Source organism: Phyllostomus discolor, chromosome 6 (assembly GCF_004126475.2).
Source record: "Phyllostomus discolor isolate MPI-MPIP mPhyDis1 chromosome 6, mPhyDis1.pri.v3, whole genome shotgun sequence".
NCBI lineage: Eukaryota > Metazoa > Chordata > Mammalia > Chiroptera > Phyllostomidae > Phyllostomus > Phyllostomus discolor.
Window position 1 is genome coordinate 6,836,569 of NC_040908.2, and position 25,058 is coordinate 6,861,626.

Below are 25,058 nucleotides of genomic sequence, written 5' to 3' on the forward strand. Positions count from 1 at the left end.
CAGAAAGCCCGTCTTGGAACCCTCACAGCCAATGAGAATGAGCACCTGAGAAAAAATGCCATTTTGAGAGAAAAAATGAGTAGTTACATTCGTTGGGTTTTTCTTAATATTTTATGTTGAAACAAGTTCAGATGTGCATTCGCCTTACTTATTTTTCCTGCAAATTGTTCATTTGCTTGCCCAATTTTTATGGAGTTATTTTCTTTGGTCACTTAAAAGAAGGGTTCAAAGCCCTGGCTGGCGTAGCTCAGTGGATTGAGCATGGGCTGCGAACCAAAGCATCGTGGGTTCAATTCTCAGTCAGGGCACATGGCTGGGTTGCAGGCCATGACCCCCAGCAACCGCACATTGATGTTTCTCTCTCTCTTTCTCCCTCCCTTCCCTCTCTAAAAATAGATGAATAAAATTTAAAAAAAAGAAAAAAGAAAAAAAAGAAGGGTTCACATAGTAGGCATTAAAAACTCTACATAGAGTTTTCATTTTCTTCGCAGTTTATATTTGTTTTTTAATCGAATGAATGTCGTAAATTAAATACCAGGATGCCAGCCTTCCCGGGACTCAGTGACTGCGGGTCGGTGAGGTTAGGGAGGCAGGGAGGGGACGGGGCCCGAGAGACCTCGCAGGTTTCTGGTTTAGATGCGAGGGCCGTCGGCTGGCTCGGGCAGCCCAGGAGGAGGGCGTGAAGCCTTCGCCACGTGTACCTGTGGCACAGCCAGGTGGAGACACCTGAGAAAAGGCGGGGGTGACACCCGGCCCTCATTTCTGGTTGTGTGACCGAGGAGTGTTTGCTGGAAGAATGTCTGTCTCAGTTTGGAACTCAGCAGTGAGTTCTGGGAGGGCCCATCCCATAAGCTGTGAGTTTGAGTTAGGCTCAGACCCCAAGGCCAAGTCTCCTGCCCCCAGGCCAGAGCTCCTTGATAGCCAAGTGGATTTGGTGAGGCTGGGGGTGGTCAAACTTATGATGCACCTGATTTTTCAATTCCACTGTACCTTTTTTTTTAAGATGTTATTTATTTATTTTTAGAGATAGAAGGGAGACAGAGAGAGAGAGAGAGAAACATCAATGTGCGGTTGCTGGGGACCATGGCCTGCAACCCAGGCATGTGCCCTGACTGGGAATCGAACCTACGACACTTTGGTTCGAAGCCCGCACTCAATCCACTGAGCTACGCCAGCCAGGGCGTACCTTTTTTTTTTTTTTTTTTAAATGAACATCTGATTTGTATGCTCTTCCCAACCAGGAATTTGTCCTCCTTTCCTACCGGGAGGCGGGCTATGCACTGGCTACCTCTGGCCAAACGAATCTCCGCGGCTGACACAGGAACTTACCAAATGTTTATCATTGTAACGAAGCTGCTCCCCATCTGCATTCATTAGTTTAGTCTTTTCTACAACAAGTGGTATTAATATAGCATAATTGACTTTTCCATTACGCTGGATTAATGAATAGGAATCAATATGGTGGGGACATTAACAAGGTACAGAGCAATTAAAGCCTTCCACAATTAGCTCCCCCGTCCTTCGCGTCTGTACCCTGAGACAAGCCAGTACCTCCACCCCAGGCCCCCCAGCTCCGGGGTGAGCAGGCTCCTGTTTTAAAAATTCTGCTTTGCGACTGGGTCAAAGTGGATGAGACGACGGCATTTTATTTACAGCATGCCTATCATTTGGCGTCACTGGTATGAAAACCCTCCTCCGCCAGATAAATCACGCAATCATGGTTTTTCCTTGGGGCTGGAGGGCTGCGATGGTATTCGCAGTGGAGGACTTGCAGGAATGTGTCTGCGCAGGTTGCCAAGCGAATCTCTTTGTCATCCCGCCGTCGCCACCTCCCCCCTGCCCCCGGCCGGCGGCTGCCCCACTCTGGCCAGTGCCGCGGAAGGAATGAAGGAGGCTGGGACTTCACGGGGTGCCGGCCCCACAGATACTCACTCTCCTGGGAGGCGCTGCCCTTGGAGTCCACTGCGTTGCACAGGGAGCTGCCCGGGATCAGAACCCGTGCTCAGTTGCCGGCTTGTCACGTTCTAAAAAAGCCCCACCATTGATCCTCCCACCCGGGTAGCTCGTCCTGGCAGCGCTGGAGGAGTGGGGTGGGGTTGGGGGGCACCGAGGTAGAGCCGGGAAAGGCAGGATTCTGGGGTCTCTTGCAATTAGGACAGTCCCAGGTCTCTTCCATCTCAGAAACTCTTCTTTGAAAATAATCGTCCAGAGGGGTTATTCACAGCAATGTCTCCGTAATCCTAATTTTTGGTGGAAAGAGCTATTCCAGAAAGCAACGCTGATCCTGCACTTGAAATAACTGTTGTTAATTTTTTTTTTTTAATGCGATGAGTAGGGTTGGATTTCTGGCGTGTTCATTTCCTCTGTTGGAGTTTTCTCAGTTATTCCCAACTGTGGGATTGCACTTGGAGACTGGAAGGCACACAAACGCGGAGAAGGCAGGCCTGAAGAAAGCTCCCATGAGCCCCTGGGCCCACGGATCAGGGCCCGGGAGGTGTTGGCGGGAGCTGCTGGGTGAGGCCCAGCCAGCTGGCTGCTCGGACGCCAGCGCCTCCGGGGCCTCCGACGTTGCCTGGAAACAGCGCAACAATGCCTCCTGATCCTGAGAGGATCTCTCCTGAAGTGGCAGCCCCTTCAATTATTTTATTTCCATTATATTATGTTAATTAAATCAGCAAAAAGAACAGAGCGCATGCATGTCCCGAGTGGAGAGGCTGTGAAGGGTTAATCGGAATGGCCCTGGATGCCGCTGGGTGAGCAGAAGCAGCGAGCAAAGCACGTTAAGGTGGACCGTCTTCCGACCGGCCCAGTCCCCTGTGGACACGGGGGAAGCACCACAGCCTCCCGCACACCTAGGTCTTGGGGTCTGTTTCTACAGCTCTCCCGATCCACTGGCTGCCATGGTGGCTGCAGGTGCAGCCCCACAGCTGGCCTGGCCGTTCACAGACCATCTTGCGACCCTTTGAAGAACCAGTTAGCACCACCGACAGGCTGTGGGAGCCACCATGCCTCAGTTCATCGGAAGTGACCTCATAGACACAGCCTATGAATACTTTCAGGAAGAGGCTTTTCAAACGGCAGAGGGCTTTACTGCAGTACATCTTGTGCTGAATCCCCAAAATATAAACCAAATAACAGTGGGGCCAGTTGGGTTGGAGGGAGAGCTGGGGTGGGGGCTGCCATCAAAGATGTCAGCGCACTTTGAAAGCCAGCACCTTGGCGTGCCCCAAGGGACAGCAGAACCACGGGTTTGATCCCGACTGTCTGGTTTAGAGGTCTGAGGACCACACACTTGTCCCATTCTGATGTCCCCACGCCCTTCGGAGTGGGAGTTAGGATCCCCGGGGGAGCCTCTGGGGTTGAGAACAGAAGGTACTCCCTGCCTCAGTTTACGAGTCTATATCATGGACATAGGATTATACGTGGCTCCCAGGCCCATACACTTTAAGAACGCATCACAGCTTCCCCCAGGCCCGTCGGTGGCTAGCGCCCCCGGAAGGTGACCAGCCTTCCAATGGAAATGTGTCCGGAGGGTGTCTTTGTGTCTCAGTCAATGTGCTTTTAAAAACTTCTCTTATGGTGGGGTGGTGTTTACTGTTTAGGCCATTATTTCACTCCCGTGCTTCCTCGGGTCTGCAGAGGCCTGTCCGGCGAGCCTGGGCACCAGCGGCCTGACTCTGGTTTCGCTGCTGTGAGATGGGAGTAGGACCCTCCCTCCTCCGGCCTGCGGTCTCCTCCAGCGCCAAGCGAGGACCTTCCTGCCAGCGATCTCTCCGGCTCCCCGCAGCTGTGGCATCTTCTCATTTGAATACCATCAACAAAAATAGCAGCTAGAAGACGACAGAGCAATTACTCTCAAGTTTATTTCCCGCTCCCTTGCTTTTCCGATATTGCAAATCTCCTCGGTTTTAAAATTCAGTTGTAAATGAGATTTGAGTTCCACATCACTCACTTTGTTCTCTCTCCAAGAGAAAGAGTCGAATAACCAGTTCAAAGAAATTGTACACACAACTGAAATTCAAAGGGGGTAGGAGGGGTTTCCTTTCTCCTAATCTTGGTTCCGAGGCTCGACATCTGATTAACCTCCCCCAGGCACCGCCGAGATCCAATACTCTTCGGAACTTCCCCCTTGTTTACAGGATGAAGCCCAAGATCAGCACCACCGTCATCATCCTACAGATCACAGAAAACAGTTATCGAGTGCTTCCTGTGGACCAGGCATTTCGCATATATTCACATGAAAACCAAGTTCTCGCAACTGCACTTTGAAGTTGATATTCTTATACCCACTTGACTGACCAGAAAGCTGAGGCACGGACTCAAGTTTTTACAGCTGGTAAGTGATGGGCCAGGAGTCCAGCCCAAGCTGTCTACTTCCGAGGCTCTTTGCTCTTAATTGCTGAACTTGATGCACGTACAACCAACCTCTGGGTCAGAACGGGGGGTCTGAAAGATCTTTGGTCAAAATTCCTTCACGATGTTCAAATCTCCTCCAAGGCCAGCTGACCAGTGGTTGTCCAGCCTGCGTTAAAACTCTCCTGGTGATGGGGATACCTTCCCGTGGAGGGCCGTTGGTCACGCATCCCTTTGAGAGTCGTGCACAGCCCCACTGAAGCACCGATCTCCTGCTCAGTGCTAGGTCGTAAAGAGGAACACATCGTGGCCCTGGCTGGTGTAGCTCAGTGGATTGAGCTCGGGCTGCGAACCAAAATGTCGCAGGTTTGATTCCCAGTCAGGGTACATGCCTGGGTTGCAGGTCATGAACCCCAGCAACCACACATTGATGTCTCTCTCTCTTTCTCTCTCTCTTTCTCCCTCCCTTCCCTCTGTAAAAAATAAATAAATAAAATATTAAAAAAAGATGAACACATCACAGTTCCTTCTGCTGAAGGACTCAGACCAACCCCTGAAGTCCTCGAATAGCTTTGGTTGTGAGAAACTCTGCCTTTACAGAACTGGAAAAGATCTCCCTCTAACTACAGGGATTGTATAATTGCTGTCCAAACGAGGACATGGTTGAGAGTGAACAGAAGCTCTTAAAATAATTATGTCAGAGTGACAGGCATCGGCTGGCTCTGTCCCTAGCGAACCGGCGAGATGCACACCCTCAACCAATCATGCACATCCTGTCTGGCTTTGCGTCCATCCCTGGCAAGTTCGCTTCCAGGTATCAGCCCTTCCAGTGTTTGGGGACCCGAGTCTGGCTGGCTCGCAGCCCTCTTTTCTCCAGCACGTGCCCAGTTCCTTACATGAGTCCTGCTGTCCTCAGTTGGGAGCCTGGCCTTAACATTCTTGGCTTTCTGGTCCTTTCCTTGATCTGGTCTCTGTTCCGCTAGGAGGAGAAGGAGCCCGGAATTGCAGTGGACTGGGAATGAAAAAGACAGAATCCTTCCCAGACACATTTTGAAAGCCTGGGATTGAGACCCCAAAAGGAGACTAGACGAGAGGGCAGTGTCAGGCTGGCTTTGTGGGTGACGATGGCTGCAGTGGGGAGGGCTGAGAAATTGAAGACAACTCAATTTGGGGAAAGAGGTAAGAAAACCATGTCCCACCGGTATTTCTCAGGCTTAGGAATCTTTAGACAAACGTGTATTTTTAGGTGACATCTTTGAACCAAGTGGCCTGGAGACCGTTCATCTCTTCCTCACCCAGTCAGTCAGCAGTGTCTGACTCGCAATTATTTGCAGGGCACACAGATGGCACAGTCCCTGCGCTTAGGGGCCTCGGGGCTTAGGTCGGGGCTGCGGGCCCAGAGGGGAGAGCCTCTACCTCACCCCTTCCACGGTGTTGGGATGGCTTCACAGAGGAGATCATGACTGACTGGTTTTCAGAGCATGAGTAGAAATTTTCCTGGCAGAGGAGGAAAGTCAGTGACATTCCAGGCAGAGGGAACAGCATGTGCAAGAGGCAAGAGGCAAGAGGCACGAGAGAGTGTTGTGTGTTCGGGTGGCTCGTGGGGCTGGTTGCGGGTCGGAGGGACCCGAGTCGGCCAGGACCCACACGTGGATTGGGATGCCATGGGACGCATTTGGATCTGCACTGGGAGAGACCCGGACATTCATGGAGTGCACCCCGCAAGATGGAACACTGGTGGGTGGATTCAGATGTCCCTGCAATTAATTAAAGTGAACGCCAGTATGAAGCACAAATGAGAAAACGCTTCTAATTGAGAGCCATGTTTTTCAAATGTTGCTCAGCTGCCAGCTGACTCCGCGCTCTGGCAGGAACGGTGAGTGATACTTAGCTTTCTTCAGGCTCCATTAATCGGCCCATTTTTTTTTTCTGCTTCAAATTCCACTTCAAACACACAGTGGCTCCTCAAACGCAAAATGAAATCAGGGATTTATAATCTCGCTGGGAGCCAGCAAGCCCCCTGACAGGTGGGTACAGTGGGTTGGGCTGATCCTGCTGGTCTTCTCGGCAGGTCAGAGGGAGCTAGTGGTTCGCCTCCCCTCCCCACTCAGTGACACACACACACACATGCATACACATGCACACACACGAACACACTCCTAGCGGCACAACCCTTGTCCATGTCTTCGGTTCCTCCTGTAAACACGTGGGGGCTCCTGGAAGAGACCAGTGACCCAACTCAAAGAAGAGCACACCCAGTATCTTCCGTGGGTGAGCCTAGCCTCCCTTCAAACATCCCTCGAGAGTCTGATGACACTAGCAGTCACTATTTATGGAGCATTTCCTGCGTGCGTGGTACCATGGCAAGTACTTCGTATGCATCATATCTAAGCTCACAATATTACGCACAGCAAGAATGTGTTCTCTCTCTTCTTCATGAGGAGAAAAGTGAGGTACAGAGAGTTTGAGTCATGGGTACCAATTTACATTGAGCCAGCCAGTGGGGGGGCACAGATCTGAGCCTTTGATGTTGGTGCCCCTGTCACTCTGCCCAAGGACCACCAGGTCACCTCTTCTTGTCCATACTTGGGCTTGGCATAAAAAGGCCGAATCACCACCATTGCCTATGGAAAGGTTTTAGGAATCCAGAATTTGTTAATGTACTTGTTGACCGGTGAAGTTTTAGAGGGCCCATTGGAGTGGCGGGTTCACAGGTGGGGATGCAGAGGGTAGTAATGGAGCCATAATCTCGAGAGAGGGGATTATACAGGTTATATGATCCTGTGAGCCAAGTGCTGGGCTCCAGACATGGGGGGTGGGGCTGCAGGTCTCAGGGTCAGCCCCCGCTGGGGTCAGAGGGCTTTCCCTGGAGAGACGACCTTGGAGCAGAGTTAAGGGGCGGGAGTCTTGGCCTCCTCTACGTGGCTGTCAGTCAGGCGCAGCCATTCGAGGCTTTCTGGCTGCCTCCGATGGGCGGAGCCCAAACGAGCGAACTTGGACGGAGGCAGGAAGGAAAGTGGAGGAGTCCTGGGGGAAGCCACGCTCCTGCTCAGCAACGTTTCCTGTTCGGCTTGTTGCACGTGCTGGATGGAGGCCAGGCCCTGCACACCTCTGCGAGCCCTCCACCTGCCTCCACTTCCCATCACTCAGGGTCCCTGAGAAGCTGTTATAAAGAACCTAGCGCAGGCCATGGCAGCGGGACTGACAGAGCGCTGTCCCCTCCCCCTAGGCTGGAGCAGCGACTGTCTTCCCCATCAAGTATCAAAACGCAGTCAGTACCACAAGGGCACCGACACTCGGCCCCTCATTCCCTGTGTGACTTTGGGTGAGAGGCTTCTAGAGTTCAGTCTTCTCTCCTGTGCAGTGGGGTCTCCGGCACAACCTCACAGGGTTGTGTGGCTCCAGTGAGATCAGTAAAATGAACCACTTTGTGTGGAGTCCGGCTCGGGGGGCCCAACTTGGTAAATGGTAGCTGTGATCTGTTGTAAGGGTCCTGACTCAGGTTTTATTGTTCTGAGATTCTGACCATAGGTCAGAGCATAGGGAGTCAAGGTGTTTGCTTCCTGAATCCATGAAAATATTGCCCCTGGGACCAGCAGACAATGCTGGGGTCAGCATTAGCTTCTTTCAAGGACTGAGGGCACTCCAACCTGGTGTGAAGGCCCATCGTTAGCCCTTCAAGACTGCAGTGGGGGCTGGAGGATCTGGGCGGGTGGTTCTGCACTGACCCTTCAGAATTCCTGGCAGTCCTTGATCTGGAGCTCTGTGGGCTGCAGACGCCACTCTGTGTACATGTGTGCATGTGTGTGCACGTGTGCACGCACATGCATGCGCCGGTGGGTGTGGGCATGTGTGTGTGCTATACTGAACCCCCCTCCTTGCCCCTCACCCCACCTCTGGTGCAGGCTGACTTCCCATCTCTGACTCACTAAGCTAAAACAAGAGATGCAGGCACATCTTGCCCTTCCTGCTGCAAAGAGCATGGTTTTAAACTTCCTTGTCCCTTCATGCTGGAGGAATGGGGGACTGCTCGTGACCTCTCTGACCCGCACAGGCCCAAGATATCCAGCGCAGAGTCACAGGGATCCTTGGAAAGGGATGCTTTGGAGTGGTGGGCCAGGCTGAGGACGTGGGGTCTTAAAGAAAGTCATGGATAATCCCCAAATGGTGGTGACTGACAGGTCCTCTCCATGCCAGAGCCTTGGAGAGCATGATCACATTAGGACTGTTAAAGGTTCCACTGGGTGTCTAGCGTGGGCCGGCCATGGATCAGCACTTCCTGTATAACATCTTACTGAATTTACAGCCACCTGATGGGTGGGTGTTGTCACTCCTTCTGCACAAGGGGAGGGAACTGAGGCTCATGGAGGGGAAGTGACTTGCCCAAGGTCTTAACAGCTATTAAATACGCTGTGTTTCCAGCCTAGGTTAGTCTTAGGGTAAAGCCCGTGCCCATCCCAGGGCCCCTGGGTCACCCCATGAGAATTCTGTCACTCAGAGCTTGGGAGGTGGTTTCCATGCAGGGGGAATGGGCATCAGCTGACTTTGGCTTGGTGAGAGGTTTACGCTTTACTCTGAAGCTGATCTTTACATTGCAGTAAGCGGAGAGGATTGTAAACGGCACAGGAAAAAGAAACAAAAATTTGCTCCAGGAGTCCCTCTAAAATATTTCCGACATCAGTGAAAACCGCTCGTAAACAAACGTCACATTCTCATGAAAATATGTGAGCAGTAAGAACACAGGGCACAAAGGACACTGCGCTGAGAAGCAGAACACCAGCCAGGCTCGTCCTTAGCTGGCCATTTGAACTTGAACCTGTCGCTTTCTGTCTCTGAGCCTCCATTTTTCAATTCTGTACAATGGAGATGGTAATCCTCACTTGTCTGTCTGGAGATGGCCTTGAGAGACTCGGAACAGGTGATGCAGGCCAGAGCAACACGTGAACTCTGAGACGTTGTGCCCGCGGGAGGAGCTGGGCGCAGACGTCAGGGGCTGTGTGCTGGGGACTTCCTTCAGCAGGTGTGCGGCTGCAGCCTGCATCTGAAATGGTGACTTCCGAGACGCTCCTATTGTTCCCCTTTAGTGAGGCGGGGACATGAGTTTTGGCGAAGACCTTACACAGCACTGAGTGATCGTGCCCTTTCCGAATGCTTGCGCCTCTGAAACGTAAGCCCCAGGGGGCAGACACTTGGCCTCATTTATGGCTGCAGCCCCAGCACCTAAAACAATGTTCGGCACATACGAGACACTCAATAAATATGTATGGGATGAATTTATCAAATTTTTAGCTCTAACTCTTAGACAGGGAGGCATGGGAGAGGGCAAGGAGCCTGTTTCACGTCTGCACCCACAGGGCTGAGCACAGCATGGCACAAAGCCTATTGGCTGATGGGAGGACTAGGTGACTCATGATTCTATACTAAACTTAGCATTAATCTAAAAATGTACAACATATGTCATTGTTACACCAGTTACATTTCCTTCAAATGGTATGAATCAAACCTGTATCATTCAGCTTTTTTTACAAGATTTTATTTATTTATTTTTAGAGAGGGAAGGGAAAGGGGGGGAGAGAGAGAGAGAGAGAGAGAGAGAGAGAAACATCAATGTGCAGTTGTTGAAGGTCATGGCCTGCAACCCAAGCATGTACCCTGACTGGGAATTGAACCTGCGACACTTTGGTTTGCAGCCTGCGCTCAATCCACTGAGCTATGCCAGCCAGGGCTCAGTCAGCTTTTTAAAAAACTTAATCTTTATTGTATTTCTTCCATTACCATTTAGTCCCCTTATACTTCCCTCCCTGCAGCAATCACCACACTGTTGTCTGTGTCCATGAGTTTTTTTCCTTTTTGCTCCATCCCTCCATCCCCTCGCCTCCACCTCCCCACTAGCTGTCAGCCTGCTCTCCATCTATGAGTCTGTCTCCATTTTCCTTGTTAGTTCAGTTTGTTTATTAGATTCCACATATGAGTGAGATCATATGGTATTTGTCCTTCTCTGACTGGCTCATTTCACTTAGCATAATGTTCTGCAGGTCCATCCATACTGTCACGAAGGGTAAATTTTTCTTCTTTTTTGTAGCTGAGTAGGATTCCATTGTGCAAATGTCCCATGGTTGTTTTATCCACTCATCTACAGATGGGCACTTGGGCTGCTTCCATATCTTGGCGATTGTAAGTAATGCTGCAATGAACATAGGGGTGCTTCAGCTTTTGCTAGATTATACTGTAGTAACAAATGCAACAACAATTTCAGTGGATGATAACAAATATGGTTTTGCAGATCCTCATACCATTGGAGCTCTGATCCTTTCTCATTCTGGGACTCAGACAGCTGCTTACCTTGATCTTGTAGCTGAGGACGACAAGACAATGAATTCAGGCAATGAATCTTGCAGCCTCTTTTGGACGTGGGAAAAATCACTTCTGTTCATGTTCTACTGGCCAACCAAGTCCCATGAGCAAGCTGACGTCAGGGGGTTGGGGTGCATATTTTCACACAGGAGGTCCTGCAAGTAGCGTGGCATTGGGTCGGGGGTTCAAGCCTCCGGCAGGTCAGGAAGTATGTACAATGCACTACAGTGGCCTTAGAAACACTTTGCCCTGTTCGGGAGGCCTCCTCTCTTTCCACCGCTGAGTCCCAGAATACCTGGTTACAAAAGGATGAAGTCACCGTTATTACAAATCAGGAACTGGAAATCCAGAAAAAAGAAAGGACTTCATCATAGACTCCACATGTATCATTTCTCTCTGCCCTCAGCGCTTTTAAACAAGATTACACGGGTAAGTCTTGCTTTATAAAGCTCATGCAACAGAGTGCAAGCCCCATCTTTACCAGGGCTGCCCGCAACCCCCTCCACTGCACCTGGAGACTGGGAGACACGTGAGGAAACCTACGATGGCAGCACATGTGACACACTCCCAAAGTCTGGGAGCCCAGAGAGATTGTAACCCACTTAGACTTCGGGGGGTGGGGGGAGGGAGAAGGCTTTCCGAAGAAGATGGCCTTGAAGGAAGAGCTAAGATTCAGATGCACAGCAAAGTGTGGTGCATCTGAGGAATGGTGGAAGTTCAAGACGGACTAAGAATGCAGTGGGAAGGAGTCATGGCCAATGAGTGGGGCTGGAGGAGTGGGCTGGCATCAGACGGCGAAGGGCCTTAAGCACCAGGCAGAGAGTTTGGGTGGGTGATAAGCAACCACTGAGGGGGTTAGGTTTTTAGTTTTTTTAGTTTTTTTTTTTTTTTTTTTAAGAAACCTCCTTCTGGCATCCTTTCTGGAGAGGATGTGGTGGAGGTGTGGGCTGGGGACTGTGCTGGCCAAGGTTACAAGTTTCCCATGAGACCACAGTCCCCCTCACTTCCCCATTACACACACACACACACACGGACTCTGATGGATCGTCATGATAGCCTCTGTACACGGGACGGGGCGCAGGTAGCAGGTACAAGGTCATGCTGGAGTGTGCTCTCAGGTCTGTGTGACTTCATACTTCCATTCTCTCCAGACTGCTCACTGTCTCCTTGGCCATAACAGGTTCCCACGGGCTAGGTGGCTAAGACAATAGAAATGCATTTCCTCACAGTTCTGGAGGCTAGAAGTCCAAGATCAAAGTGTCAGCAAGTTTGGTTTCTCCCGAGGCCTCTCTCCTTGGCTTGCAGAGGGCCACTTTTTGCTGGGTCCTCACGTGGTCTCTTCTCTGTGAGCACATCTTCATATAAGGACGCCAGTCCCCACTCTCACGGCCTCATGTAACCTTAATTACCTCCTTAGAGACCCTGTCCCCGGATACAGTCACATGGGGGTTAGGGCTTCCACACACGGACTTCAGGGGGACACAGTGCAGTCCACAGAGATAGGTGATGGGGACCACCATTTACCCTGACAATGATTGTCCTCAACTGATAAGCCGTCCCTCGCACCTGACATGAGTCTTCGATCTGACACTAGTAGGTGTTGTTCCCCTGTGAAGGACCCTGGCACACAGTGAATGCTCACACGGTGCTCGCTGAGTTTTGGAATGACGGGGCTGCCCACAGCCACGCGTGTGACGCTTCCTTCTATCATTCCAGTGCGTTTCGCCGCGTGCCCAGTCAGTCAGGGCGATCTTTTGATTTCAAAGGGTGCAGTGGTCCTTTGGTTGGTTTTAAAGGAAACTTTAAAATTCTGAGAGCATGGTTGATTGACACTATTTTGTCATGGCTTCCAGTGCCCGTTCCGCGGCTTGCAAGCCCGGAGACCCAGGTCCGTCTGCATCGCCACTCAGCGGGTCTCACACCTTCCCCATAGGGCTGCTGTGAGAAAGAAGAGGCGACGCATTACAATGCGCTCTCTGCCTCGGAGCCGCGGGAGCTGTACAAATCGGCCAGCCCGCTCACCTCTGCCTCCTCTCTGGAGATGACTTTCCCACCGCCCTCTCCCTTTCAACCTTGCTCCTGGCTGGTTAATTCCGTAATTAATTGGGCTAAGGTGTTAATGACTGACCGTGGCTTCTGCATTTTAATAAGGGGTTTCCTGTCTTACTCCAAAAGTAAGGCTAAGCTGCCGTTTTTGGCACCCGAGTCCACCAAGGGAGAGGTGATTTTGTGCATAGGCGAGGGCAAGAACGCTGGCTACCCTACCCCTAGCACTAGCAGGCTCTCTGTCGGTCCACTCACACATCTGGGCAGATCCGAAGCCAGTTCACCATTTACCCACTCCACTGGGGCCCTCGTTCAGTGCACGCCATGTCCAGCTGTTCAAGGATGACCTGCCACCTGGCCCCGGCCACACCTGGCTCTAAGGTGTCCCTTCTTCCCCTCCTGCTCCACCCTCTGGCGGAGAACTCCTGAAGGCACTGGAGACCGGCTGTGGCTGTTGGCAGAATGGCTGCTTCTGTCCGGGCCCAGCCCATTGCCCCACCGGAGACCGGCAGCCTCAGAGCCCTGCCAAACCTGACTTCCAATCTCTCTGTTCGAGCGACTCGTTTCCTGCAGCCCCAGGACTTTCTGGAGCTCAGTTGTCTGGGGCATGAATGGTAGGCTTTGTCCCCTTGCAGGCCTATTTCCCAGCAGGCACTGAGCCCACCTTCCAGCAGCTGTCGTCGTGGGTGTGGTGTGGACGTGCCTCCTCATTTCTCCTCCCCCCCGCGGGCGGCTGGGAGCGCAGGGGTGGCGTTGGCACCCGTCGGATGCCAGGTGACCCTGGGGCCTCTTCGGTGGCCTGACAGAATGAACCTGCGCATTCTGCCTCTGCCCGCCTTTCTCATGGCACTGCATAGAGGAGTCAGAGACGTTACTGGTTGTGCAAACGTTTTATCATTTTTAAAGCAAAATTAGTGCCTTTATTTGCTACAGAATTCACCAATTGAGGCTTTGTCCCTTTAGAAGAATGATGGAAATAACAGCACAAATCATTAACAAAATTTATGATGATGAATTCTGAACCCCAGATACACTTACCAGGGTATACTGCTCTGTCGTGTGCTGCCGGTGATGGGCAGGACCCTGCCATCAGAGGTCACAGTACTCTGGTCTTAAAGGTCTTTAAGAGCCAGACTTATATCCTGCTGGACATTTCTGGTCCTAAAGGGTCTGGGAGGGCTTCCTTCTGCCCTTTCACTGCTAGGACTGACAGCAATTCTGTACGGAAAAAACAGACCCATTTTCCATCAAGGAGAATAATTTTATAGGGCAGTTGTCTTTTGCAAACAGTGTTATCCATGATGTTTTTGAATAACTATGATCTCTATCTTGGTGGCAGAGAGGAAAAATCAGTGAGTCACATGTTCGCCATCCACGCTGGCCGGTCCCTCCCTGAGACTGGAATTGAATTTGAGCGGTGTTTGCTGTACACCAGGCCTCTGCTCGGCTCCAAGGAAGATATGGAAATAAATAACGACAGTTCCTGCCTGTGGGGAGTTCGCTGTCTAGTAAGGAACACAGTATGTATCCGGAAATGGTTGTAACAGAATTAAAAAGCACTTTGGGAGCAGCAGCTGGGGTAATGGGGGAGGCGTGGGTGGTTGATTATTTTTAATTAGAAGGTTTGAGAAAGTCTTCCGAGGGGAAGAAGCACTTGAGACAGGCCTTGGAGGATGCTAGGGTTTCAGTAGGTGAGGTGAGTAGGGAGGGGCGAGGTGGGCATGCGAGGGCATTTCACGAGGGGGAGGTGTTCGCGAGGCACAGGCTGGGGAAGGATGAGGCAGGTTGGTGAATGGTGGGCTCTCCAGGTGGGCTGCTCCGTAGGGCCCTGGGGGCTGGAGGAGGGTGTGAAACTGGAAACAGACTCTGGACCCAGGCTGTGGAGGGTCTCGTGGGTGTGGAACTAATTCCCTCACTCACGGCTCCCTTGTGTGCCAGCCTCTGTCCACGTGTTACAGGTTCCACACAGAAATCATTCACAACCCTACCTTCCAAGAACCTACAGTGTAGCGGTGGGAGGTAAAAACTAAAAAACTGTAGGGATATAATAGGGTGAATCCTGTGGTTGAGGTAAGGCCAGAGGAAGAAACAACTATTCTGACCTGGGGGAGTTGGGGAAAGCCTTATAGAAGGAAGGAAGGTAGGAAGGAAGGAAGGAAGGAAGGAAGGAAGGAAGGAAGGAAGGAAGGGAAGGAAGGAAGGAAGGAAGGAAGGAAGGAAGGAAGGAAGGAAGGAAGGGAAGGAAGGAAGGAAGGAAGGAAGGAAGGAAGGAAGGAAGGAAGGAAGGGAAAAGGCCACCTTTGCATTGAGTCTTGAAGGAGGAGGAGAGGAGTTGAACTTGATTTTGCTTGAGTTCCCATTAATCCAGTGATTCTCCACTGAGGGCGAGTTTGCCTCCCAGGGGACATTTAGCAGCGGCAGGAGGCACTGGGTGCCAAGACCTGGGAGGTGGGGGTACTGCTGGCATCCAGTGGGGACAGGCCAGGGATGCTTCTAAGCGTCCCGCAGTGCACAGGATGGCTTCCGCAACACAGAATCGAGGTCAGGGGCGCTGCGATTGACAAACCCTGTGTGGAGGTTTGAATCAAAGTATACGAGGAGACTGTTGAGTGGCTAACAGTTTCCCGTGTCTTTGGGTGTCTCCCATGTGGATCGGGGTGGACCTCGTATTACAAACTAAATCTCTGTGCTCCCCAGATTCATATGTGGAAACCCTAACCTCCAATGTGATGGTAGTTGGAGGGGGTGCCTTTGGGAGGTAATGAGGGTTAGATGAGGTCTGATGGTAGAACCCTCATGGTGGGGTGAGTGCCTTTTATAAAGCGAGAAAGAGACTGTGCCTCTTTCTCTCTCTTGCTGAGTAATAAAACGGCCTTGGAAGTATCCCACGCACATGAGGGGCCCTGGGCCTTAGGGTTCACTGGTGTCCCATGATCCCTGGGCCCTGTCCAGCTCAGACTGAGGCGATCAGGCCCCAATACCTAGACTGGATGCCTTGTCACAGCTTGGACCTGCAAGTCTTTGAACGTCTTCCTCGGCCAGGGAAATGTCAGGATCTCCGGGCGTGTCCCACAGCCCACGCAGTGTGAGGCAGGGCTGAGGGTCATGCTTTCCCACGAGGAGCTACCCACTGGCTGAGAACCCAAGGCTGCCACAGACCCCCGGCCCAGCTAGGCTTTCTGTTTCGTTACCGGAGTTCTTGTCACTTTGCTCTTTTCCAAGTGACGTCGCTTGCAATGTGTGGGTCACAGAAAGGTGTATTATCCTCTGTGATAATAAGACACAGTGTCAGGCCTGATGGCTGTCTGCTTGCGAGGGCTGTGAGAACACACCTTCGAAAGGAGCATGGGAGGGGGCAGAGCCCTGGAAAGATGCCGAGAGGGCGGTGCCGCTCTCAGGGGTGTTGCTCACTGGCCGTGACCCTGGTCCATCCCTTCTCCCCGGGGCTCTCAGCCGAGCACTTGGGCTTTTCTGGATCATCGCAGACCTTTCCAGTTGGAACGTCTATGGACAGACCTTATGGCTTGCTCTCTGCTCCCCTGGGCTCAGTGGCCTGGCCCTTCTGAGAAGACAGTGGGGACAGGGGAGCCTTTGGCCATCACATGTGGAACTTCTCTTATGTGGAGGATTCACCAAAAAGTCAAGCACACTGGAAAACAAACAAGCAAGCAAATGAACAAATTCACTGGATTAAAGTTTCTGTATAGAAGCCCCGTTCCTGTGCTTTGGAGTGTGTGTGTGTGGGGGGGGGGGGGGCGGGGGGCAGGAGTGGGAGTGGGGAGGAAATGACCTTTGCCTGGCATGGTTGCATTATGCAGGGACCCCCCCCCCCCCCCCCCCCGCCTTTGGGCAACCCTCCAGCAAGCAGCCTGCTTACGGGATGCGAGGATGCAGGAGAGGGTCACGGGGCCTTCATCATCAGAGGAAGAATTCCCCCGTCTGGCTGGAGAGGAGACAGTGCATGAAAAATGGTGGCAAGGGGTCAGGAGGCGAAGGCAAGTGAGAAAACACTTTCATCTATTATCCTGGGGTCAATGGGTTCCCATCAGGGAACCTTGAGGCCGCAATGAATGGCCCCTTGCAGGAGGTGCAGCATTGTGTCGCGGCCGCCCCACGGACCTGACAGGCCAGCTCACGGGGCCGGAGCCCCCACATCACAATCCCCCGGCTCGGGACAATAGCGCCTAAGAAAGTGGTGGGTGGCTGGCCTCCCAGGAGCCTGCTTCTTCTTATCAAAGGGCTTTCACGGGAACGCCCCGGCCCGCTCGGGGAGGAGGGAGAGCTGTCCGTCCAATACCGTGAAGGCATTTCAGGCTCATTCCAAAGCCCCCGTCATGGCAATTAGGTGGGCCTGTATTGAATTTCGTCCAGAACCAGTGTGGGTTTCTCAGCTGTTCCCGCTTTGAGCGGCCATACATATTCTTGGAATTGAGTAATTTCTGTTTGACAAACAACACATTCCTGTTTAAAATAAAGCTCAAAGCCTAGGATGCAAAGGAAACACAGAGTTTTCTCAAAAGAAGAGGTCCACGGGGCCACGTGTGTCCACTCAGCCACAGCAGGCATGGGTCACAGGCAGGCAGCACCCTGGTTTGGGCTAAACCACCATCTCGCCTTCTTCCTGGCCCTTTCTTGTCAATAACCCGTGGCTGTGAGTTTGGAAACACCCTGTAGATTAGTTGTGGTCTGATGTGTCTCCTTTCATTGAGTTAGGGCTCTGTCGCTTCTGTGTCTATGAAAATACTCATATGTCTGTGGAATGAAGAGAACGCAGTATTTCTATAGCGTTCCCACAAGTTCCTGCCACCCCGAGCTTTGGGGTCAGGCTGGGAAAGAAGTGAGCGGTGGCCAGCGGTGTGATTTTGTGGTGCTATCATCACCTCTGGCATAGCGCCTAGGACCTCCTATCCCAGAATGAGTGCACGTGGCATTCAGCAAACCTCCAGCCTCCAGATCTAGGGCCGATACTTACACGGAGACACCTGGGCTGCGGTGGTCGTCATGTTGGGCACAGGCAAGTGTACACAAGCTGGGATTTGGTGCGAAAGGAAAGGTCAATCCTTATAGCCCAAGGCGTATCAAATGGCCCTCCTGAGCATTCCGGCTGGCGATTTACTCCTCAAGACTGTTGAGGGACAAACCGACAAGAAAATGAAGACACTAAAGAAAACAGGTATTGGTCCCTGCTCACGTTGGGAAGAAACTCATGTGTAGGTGAGTGCAAACTGGGGTGGCTACCATTCTGAAAGAGGTACACATGAGCTCCACTCTACACGTTGAGCACCTTGGAAAAACTTTACACAATTTATTTCTAGGGCACAACAAGGTTTCCTAGTATACTGGGTTGAATAATGCCACCCCAAAATTCATGTCCACCCAGAACCTCAGACGTGACTATTTGGCAAAAAGCATTTTTGTAGGTGTAATTTGTTAACACGAGGTTGTCCTGGATTGGGGTGGCCTTAAACTCAATGACTGGTTCCTTATAAGTAGGCCGCATGTAGACAGAGGCAGAGGCTGTAGTGACACAGCTCAGGAGTGGGGGGGGACTGCTGGCCACCGCACAAGAAATCAGGAGACAGGCAAGGAACAGGCCCTCCCTAAGATCCCGTAGGTGGTGCCCACCTTGGTGACATCTTGATTTCAGGTGTTGGGCTTCCTGAACTGTGAAAGAGTACATTTCTGTATTTGAAGCCACCAAGAGTGTGGCCATTTGTTATGGCAGCCCGGGAAACTAATACACATAGTGTGTGTCAATGAAATTTCATAAAAGGATTGAATGAAAATCTCCACAATTGCATGGAGTGGCGGCAGTGCCGAGGGCTAACCACGGAGAGAGGTGAGGCCGGAACCACAGGTGAAGGGGAGACGGAAGCAGAGAGGTGTGACACAGGGAGGAAGCCTGGGCCCAGTGGATGGCATGTGACAGAAATGGAGGAGGTACGTGGGAGGGGCGGAAGGCAGAGAGAGACAAGGAGACAGGGCCGGGTCATAAATACCTTGTGAGCTGCATGAAGAACTTTGGGATTTATTCCTTCCCTATCCTCCCCACCTCTTCTCCATTAAATGTGATCTCTTGTTATATAGGCAGCACACAGAGTAGCAATAAGTTGATGGATGTTGCAGGGGGAAAAAAACAAGTAAAGCTGCCCAGTTCTTCATAATACAGTATTGCACACAAAACAAAACAAACACAGATGCTAGATCACAGTGGTTTGATATATACAGTCACAGATCAAAAATAAATGGTATATCTCAGAGTTGCCTGTTTGCCTTTTCCATTAGACACAAAGCACAAAAAGAAACAGCTTTCTCTATTGGGAGAACAATCATGCCAAAGGATCCTGCTGACATTTTTCAGGGAATTTTTATTCTAAAATAGTGACGCATCTTCCCTGGATCTTTCCAGTGTGGTTCAAGTTAGAGGATTTGAAAACCAGGAACTCAGAAGTTTTCTGAGCACTGGAAGATTTGGAAGCTCTCCATGAATAAGTTAATAAATTCATCCATCCGCCAATCCATCCATCCATCCATCCATCCATCCATTCATCCCAACCATCCTCGAAAAGTCATTCTTGACTTCTGTTCTGGTTTAGGCACTGCCCAAGTCCTTCGGGAAATGCAGATAATCAAGCCATTGACCTTGCCCTTGAGAAACTCTTAGTAAAACCTAAAGGGGTCAAGTCATTCACCCAATGCCTTGTGTGTGACAAAAGAGAAACCTAGCCTACTGAACAATTTGTCTGTAGTTTCTAAACTTGTGTTTCCTGAAATATACATTTTTTTGAAGAGAGATTTTCCCAAGATTCTTTTTTAAATTAGATGTATTGGGGTGACCTTGGTTAGTAAGATTCTACGGATTGAAGTGTGCGCTTCTATGATCCATGACCTGTATATTGCACCGTGTGCCCACCACCCAAAGTCAGATCACCTTCCGTCACCTTGGATTTGACCACCTTGTCACTACCTCTTCCCCTTGTGTAACCACCAAAATGGTGTTTGTGTCATGAGTTTCAGTTTTATATCCCACACGTGAGTGAAATCACATGGTTCTTAGCTTTGTCTGTCTCACTTATTTTGCTTAACATGCTATTCTCAAGGTCTATCCATGTTGTCATAAATGACATATTTTATCCTTTCTTATGGCTGAGTAGTATTCCATTGTACATATAGGCCACATCTTTTTTATCCAATCACCTATTGAAGGACACTTTTGTTGTTTCCATGTCTTGGCCACAGTGAATAATGCTGCGATGAACATAGGGGTGTATACATATATCTTTGTGAATAAATGTTTTCAAATGTTTTCAAAGTTTTCAAATTTTGAGGGTAGCTACCCAGAAGAGGGATTGATGGGTCATAGGGTAATTTTATTCTTAATTTTTTGAGGAACCTCCACACTTTCCCAAGATTCTTTAATGGCTCATCCTCCTGGTGCAGAAAGCTGATTCCATTTTTGCTCTGTCCTTTGTAAACAAACAAACAACAAACAAACGAACAAACAAACAGGCATGAGCCTGAATAATTTTGAGTGCTCCACACTTTCTGAGCCCTTTGCCCACAATATCTTTCCTTGGCTTGTCTGACAAATGTTTCCTTGCCTGCCCTTCAAGATGACTACACAGTCAGGTGACTCTCCTCTGTGACACCGTGCCTGACCCTTGGATAGAGCAGATGTTCTGTCTCCTGGGTTCTCGGAGCGCCCTGGGATCCCGCAGTCCACTCACACTGCAGTGCCGTGACCTTCCTATTGTCCCCGCACCCCGTGACGTCCTTATCTGGTTCAGCAGTGCCTGGGTGAACAGGACACTCCGGGTCACTGTGGCATCCGGGCACTGCGTGTGTAGCCAGGAAAGGCCTTCCACAGGAGATGGCAGCTGAGGTGCAGTGTGCTGTCAGAGTGGGGTGAGGGGAAGAGAGAGGGATGGGGATGTTCCAGCCAAGGGAGTTGTCATGAAGATGTGCGAACAGGATGTGCCAGAAGACAAGAGATGTAGCCCTGGCTGGCGTAGCTCAGTGGATTGAGCACAGGCTGCAAACCAAAGCATCACAGGTTCGATTCCCAGTCAGGGCACATGCCTGGGTTGCAGGGCATGGCCCCCAGCAACCACACATTGAAGTTTCTCTCTCTCTTTCTCCCTCCCTTCCCTCTCTAAAAACAAATAAATAAAATCTTTAAAAAAAGACAGGAGATGTGGCCATGGGAGGAGAAACTGAAAAAGTCCACGAGGGCAAAATGGGAACAGTCTTTAGTGCAGTCAGAAGAGTTTGGGATTCCTCCTATAAACAATAGGAGATAGGGTGGTTGTTGGAGTACACCAAGGCACCTTGGTTTAATTCAACTTCTCCAGATTGCAGGGTCTAAGAGGTCCAGCTGGTGACCTGACCTTGTGGTCTGAGGGCAGATGTGGCAGACACCTCAGTGTTCCACAGTTCCCTGTCACTCCTGGCCATTTACATCCAGGAGTAGCTGCTGACTGTGTCCTCAAAGGATCTTTAATAGTCCCACTGGCTAATGTGTCACCAGACCTTGTTGTCACCCACCCTGCCAACAGTTTCCTGCCTCTTCCTTTGCCTGAGGACTCCTCCTTTGCTGGTCCTCAGAGCAATCAGGACGGTGCTAGGCCCACTCAACCCCCTTGTTTGCACACCCTTGTCCACCGGGGTGTGGTAAGTGTCCCACATTTCTTCCTGCGTGCTGAGCTGCTCAGAACCCAGTGGTGGGAAGCAACAACTCCCATGTTATGATTGCGCATGTCACCGGGCTCTGCTAGGTTGTTCTTGACCATGGTGATAGTGGCTGGAATCATTCGAAGGTTCTCTTGCCCACGTGTTTGGTGCCTGAGCTGGAAAGCCTCAGACATCTGGGACTGAAACAGCTGAGCTTATGTCACTTTCTCAGGCGCTTCACGAAGTCTTCTCGGAGTCAAGTTTAAAAAGGTTAGTTTGCCCCTCGGTGGAGCTCAGAGGATGACTTGCCTGGAAGCGAATGGCACAGAAACCTCAGGGCCCCTCATTTGCACGAACTGTTTCCAAGGCTTCCCTACTGGGTAAGTACCAGGTCCCCCTACGGTCCTCTTCTTTCCTGCAATTTTTTTGCACATGCAGCTGGATCATTGCTCTAAAAGTGCCACTGTATGCATGCCGCTCTCCAGTTTGCTAGAAGTGCCAAGAAATTGCCTGCAAAGGTCACAGAACTCGGGCTAGGCAGGTAACACCAAGGTGTGAGGGGAGGAGGGGCCTCCAGTTAACCAAGCATGCCCTCAGGGCATTCGCATTCACTTTTCCTTTTTAACACCCGGGGACCAAATAACAATGGCTGTGGATCAGTTTCAGCCTGCAGGAGGTGATGAGCTTATGGACTTGACCTAGATGTTAAAAAAAGCCAGACACATCCCCTTCCCATCCAGGATCCGCTACAGTCAGCCTCCTCCCACCGCCTTGCCCGCAGCCGGACGTCCTGGGTCGGCACCGCAGGAGCTACCTCATCTGCCCGAGAGGATTTTCAGCTTCTTTGCTCCGGATTTTGTCTTCTTTCTGCTTGGAGGCCACTCTCTCTCCTGGTCAGCCAGGCCCAGCTTAGACCTCATTATCTCCTTCAAGCTCCCCGGAACCCCAGGAACCTCATGGTTTATCTGCATAACCGATTCAGGGAGGAGCCTCTGGGCTAGCTCTTCCGTTGCTGCCTTGATGTGTCCCGACAATGTTTTTCTGCCTCTCCTGTGCCTCCCCAGCCAGAGTGGGAACTCTCAGAGAGCGGGGGGACTACTTTCACTAGGTCTCCAGCCCTCCACTCTTCCGAAGACCTGCCACAAAGCCTGGCTCATCACAATGGGTGCTCAGTCAGCCTCCTGACCTGACTGATGTTATTTGCATGTGTAATGTATGGGTTTCTTTGCCGGCTTCACAGTGCAAGTGATCTGAAACTTAAACTAGAGAACATCAAAATGGTGTCATCCCTTGGTTTTGTGTATCTGTGCTTTGGGTGTGAAGTTATCTTGCTTGCATCATTCCCTTGGCATTGCTATGTTGTCCCGCCACTGGAGGTCTGCAGGGCCCCTGGGCTGAGTCCACTGCTCCTGTGACCCATGCCGGTGTCCTCCTGCCACCACCCAAACTTGTGATGGAGGAGGAGGCAACCACACAATTTTATTCAGGAACATGTGTAATTTGAGTTGCCCATGAGCTGTCCAAGAGGCAGCTGAACAGAAGTTTAGGAGAGGGCCCTGCGCTTGAGAAAGGAATTAAGACCCTGGGGTAGGGAGGGCACTTTGCTTTTTAATATTCATTTGCCTCATTTTCTTAGTACTAAGTACTCCAGTCAGATTATAAGTGACATCCTTCAGCTTGTCTGATGGCCAGGCATGGCTGCGTTTAGGCTACTGAAACAGAATCACAGAGAATGTTCCTTAAAAAGGCTCCCTGTCTTCTCCCTTCCTGCATGCTGCTGTGTGGGGCCTGTCTGTGACGGCTGGTGCTCTAGAACTCACATCCTGATGCTCTGTTGTCACCATCTTGCAATTCACCCGTTATGAACAACGGTAGCACATTTTCCTTTTGCAGTGTCTCCTGCGATGTCTGGGGCCAGCCTTTCCTCACCGTGGCCAGACAGCAAACCAAACATGAAAAAGAGCAACAAAACTGGCTCATCTTCACATACCGTGGGCTGTCCTGGCCAATAGACTGGGCCATTTACTTCAAGTGCACAGAACAAAATGTTTATGATGCATCTGCCTTCAGAAATTCACTAGATGCACTGCCCATGGGGCGTTGTTGGGCGGACACCCTCTCACCCTCCCTCTCTTTCTACAGGTCTCTCTGCTTCGTCAGATTTTACGTAACAGAATTGTAAACCCCCAATTCATAAACACAGCAAACGTGTTGTTGGTGGTGGTGGAGATGAATTCTGTCCCCAGACGTACGTTAAAAGAATGCTGTATCAGACAGAGTGCTAGTCATTGTATTTAGCTATTTACTTTTATTTCAGAGACGTGGGAACTGCGACCCAGAGAGCTAAGTCATTTTTCACAAAATCACACTGCTCGTAAGTGAGGAAAACCCTTATCTGGCTTCAATGCGGAGTGGGGAGGAGTCTTGCTGATATTACTTGTTTGAATCCTCAATTTTCTCTATTGGGAGCCAGCAGAATTTTGAACATCATTCATCATCTTTTGGAGACCTCCGGCAAGTATTTCTAAGAAAGCCATCATTTTGCTTCCTGTTGACACTTCCAGCATCCTTGTGGTGTTGCTAAGTGGCATTGTCATATGAAGAGTTTCAACTTCCTTAAGTGGAACACCAGGGGTGGCATTATCCCTCCCAGCAATGGATACCTATCGGAAGAAACCCGTTCACGAGCAGGGGTCTCCTTCTGTGTGGAAATGGAAGCCTTGCAAATTCTTCCGCTGTGGTTCCTAACTGCTCTCCGAAGGGAGGAGGAATCGGGCAGAAGCGAAGGGGCCGTAGGTATTTTGGGAAACAGAAGCAGCCCCATTGGGCCACGCACTGGCCCGCTCCGCCCTGCCCTTCACCCACATTCCTCCCTGCTCCCCCGGCCCCTTTTGGAAACTGGCTTCCGGAGCCTGACACATGTTCCTTTGTCCGGCCCCAACTGTTAGAATCTGTCTTCATTCATGAAGCAGGAAGGGAGTTCTCAGAACTGCTTCTGCAGTCTGATGTCATGGAGCGGCCACACGGACAGCTCGGCCACTTCAAATCGGAGATGCCACAGTACGCCAGGGAGACAGCACGCAGCGCCACCACGCCCCAGGCCCCTGGTGGATAGATGCTCTTCTCTGGCGTCATCTTCCGTTCCCGCGCTCGTCCGCATGCTAGACAGCACCATCCTCTTGCTAGATGTCAATATTCTCATTTTCCAGAAAGGAAAACTGAGGCTCCGAAGGTGGTGGGGAGTGTCAGGGCTACTTCCTAAGAAGAGGCAGGGGCTGAGCCCTTGTGGGTATGACTTCCAAGTTCTCACAACACTCGCCTCACCACTGTACGTGCCAGCAGGACACTGCAGCCATCTCCCCTGCTCCTAAAAAGCCAAGAGTTCGTCTTTAGGAAATAGCCATGCCATCTTTGGGGAGACCCTGTTCCCCCTCTGGCCAGGCTCCGGTCCCCAGGCCTGGCCCGCCTCTGCTGGGAGGAGCCTCTGTGCTCAGCCTGGGATGGAGGGGTGGCCCCACATTGTCACCGATAATGGTCCAGACCCATTCATCAGCGGGAATCCTATTTCAAACAGCCCTCCGACTCTAATGGCACGAAAGGCGTGAACTAAGCACAGTTTAATGAATTCTGATCTC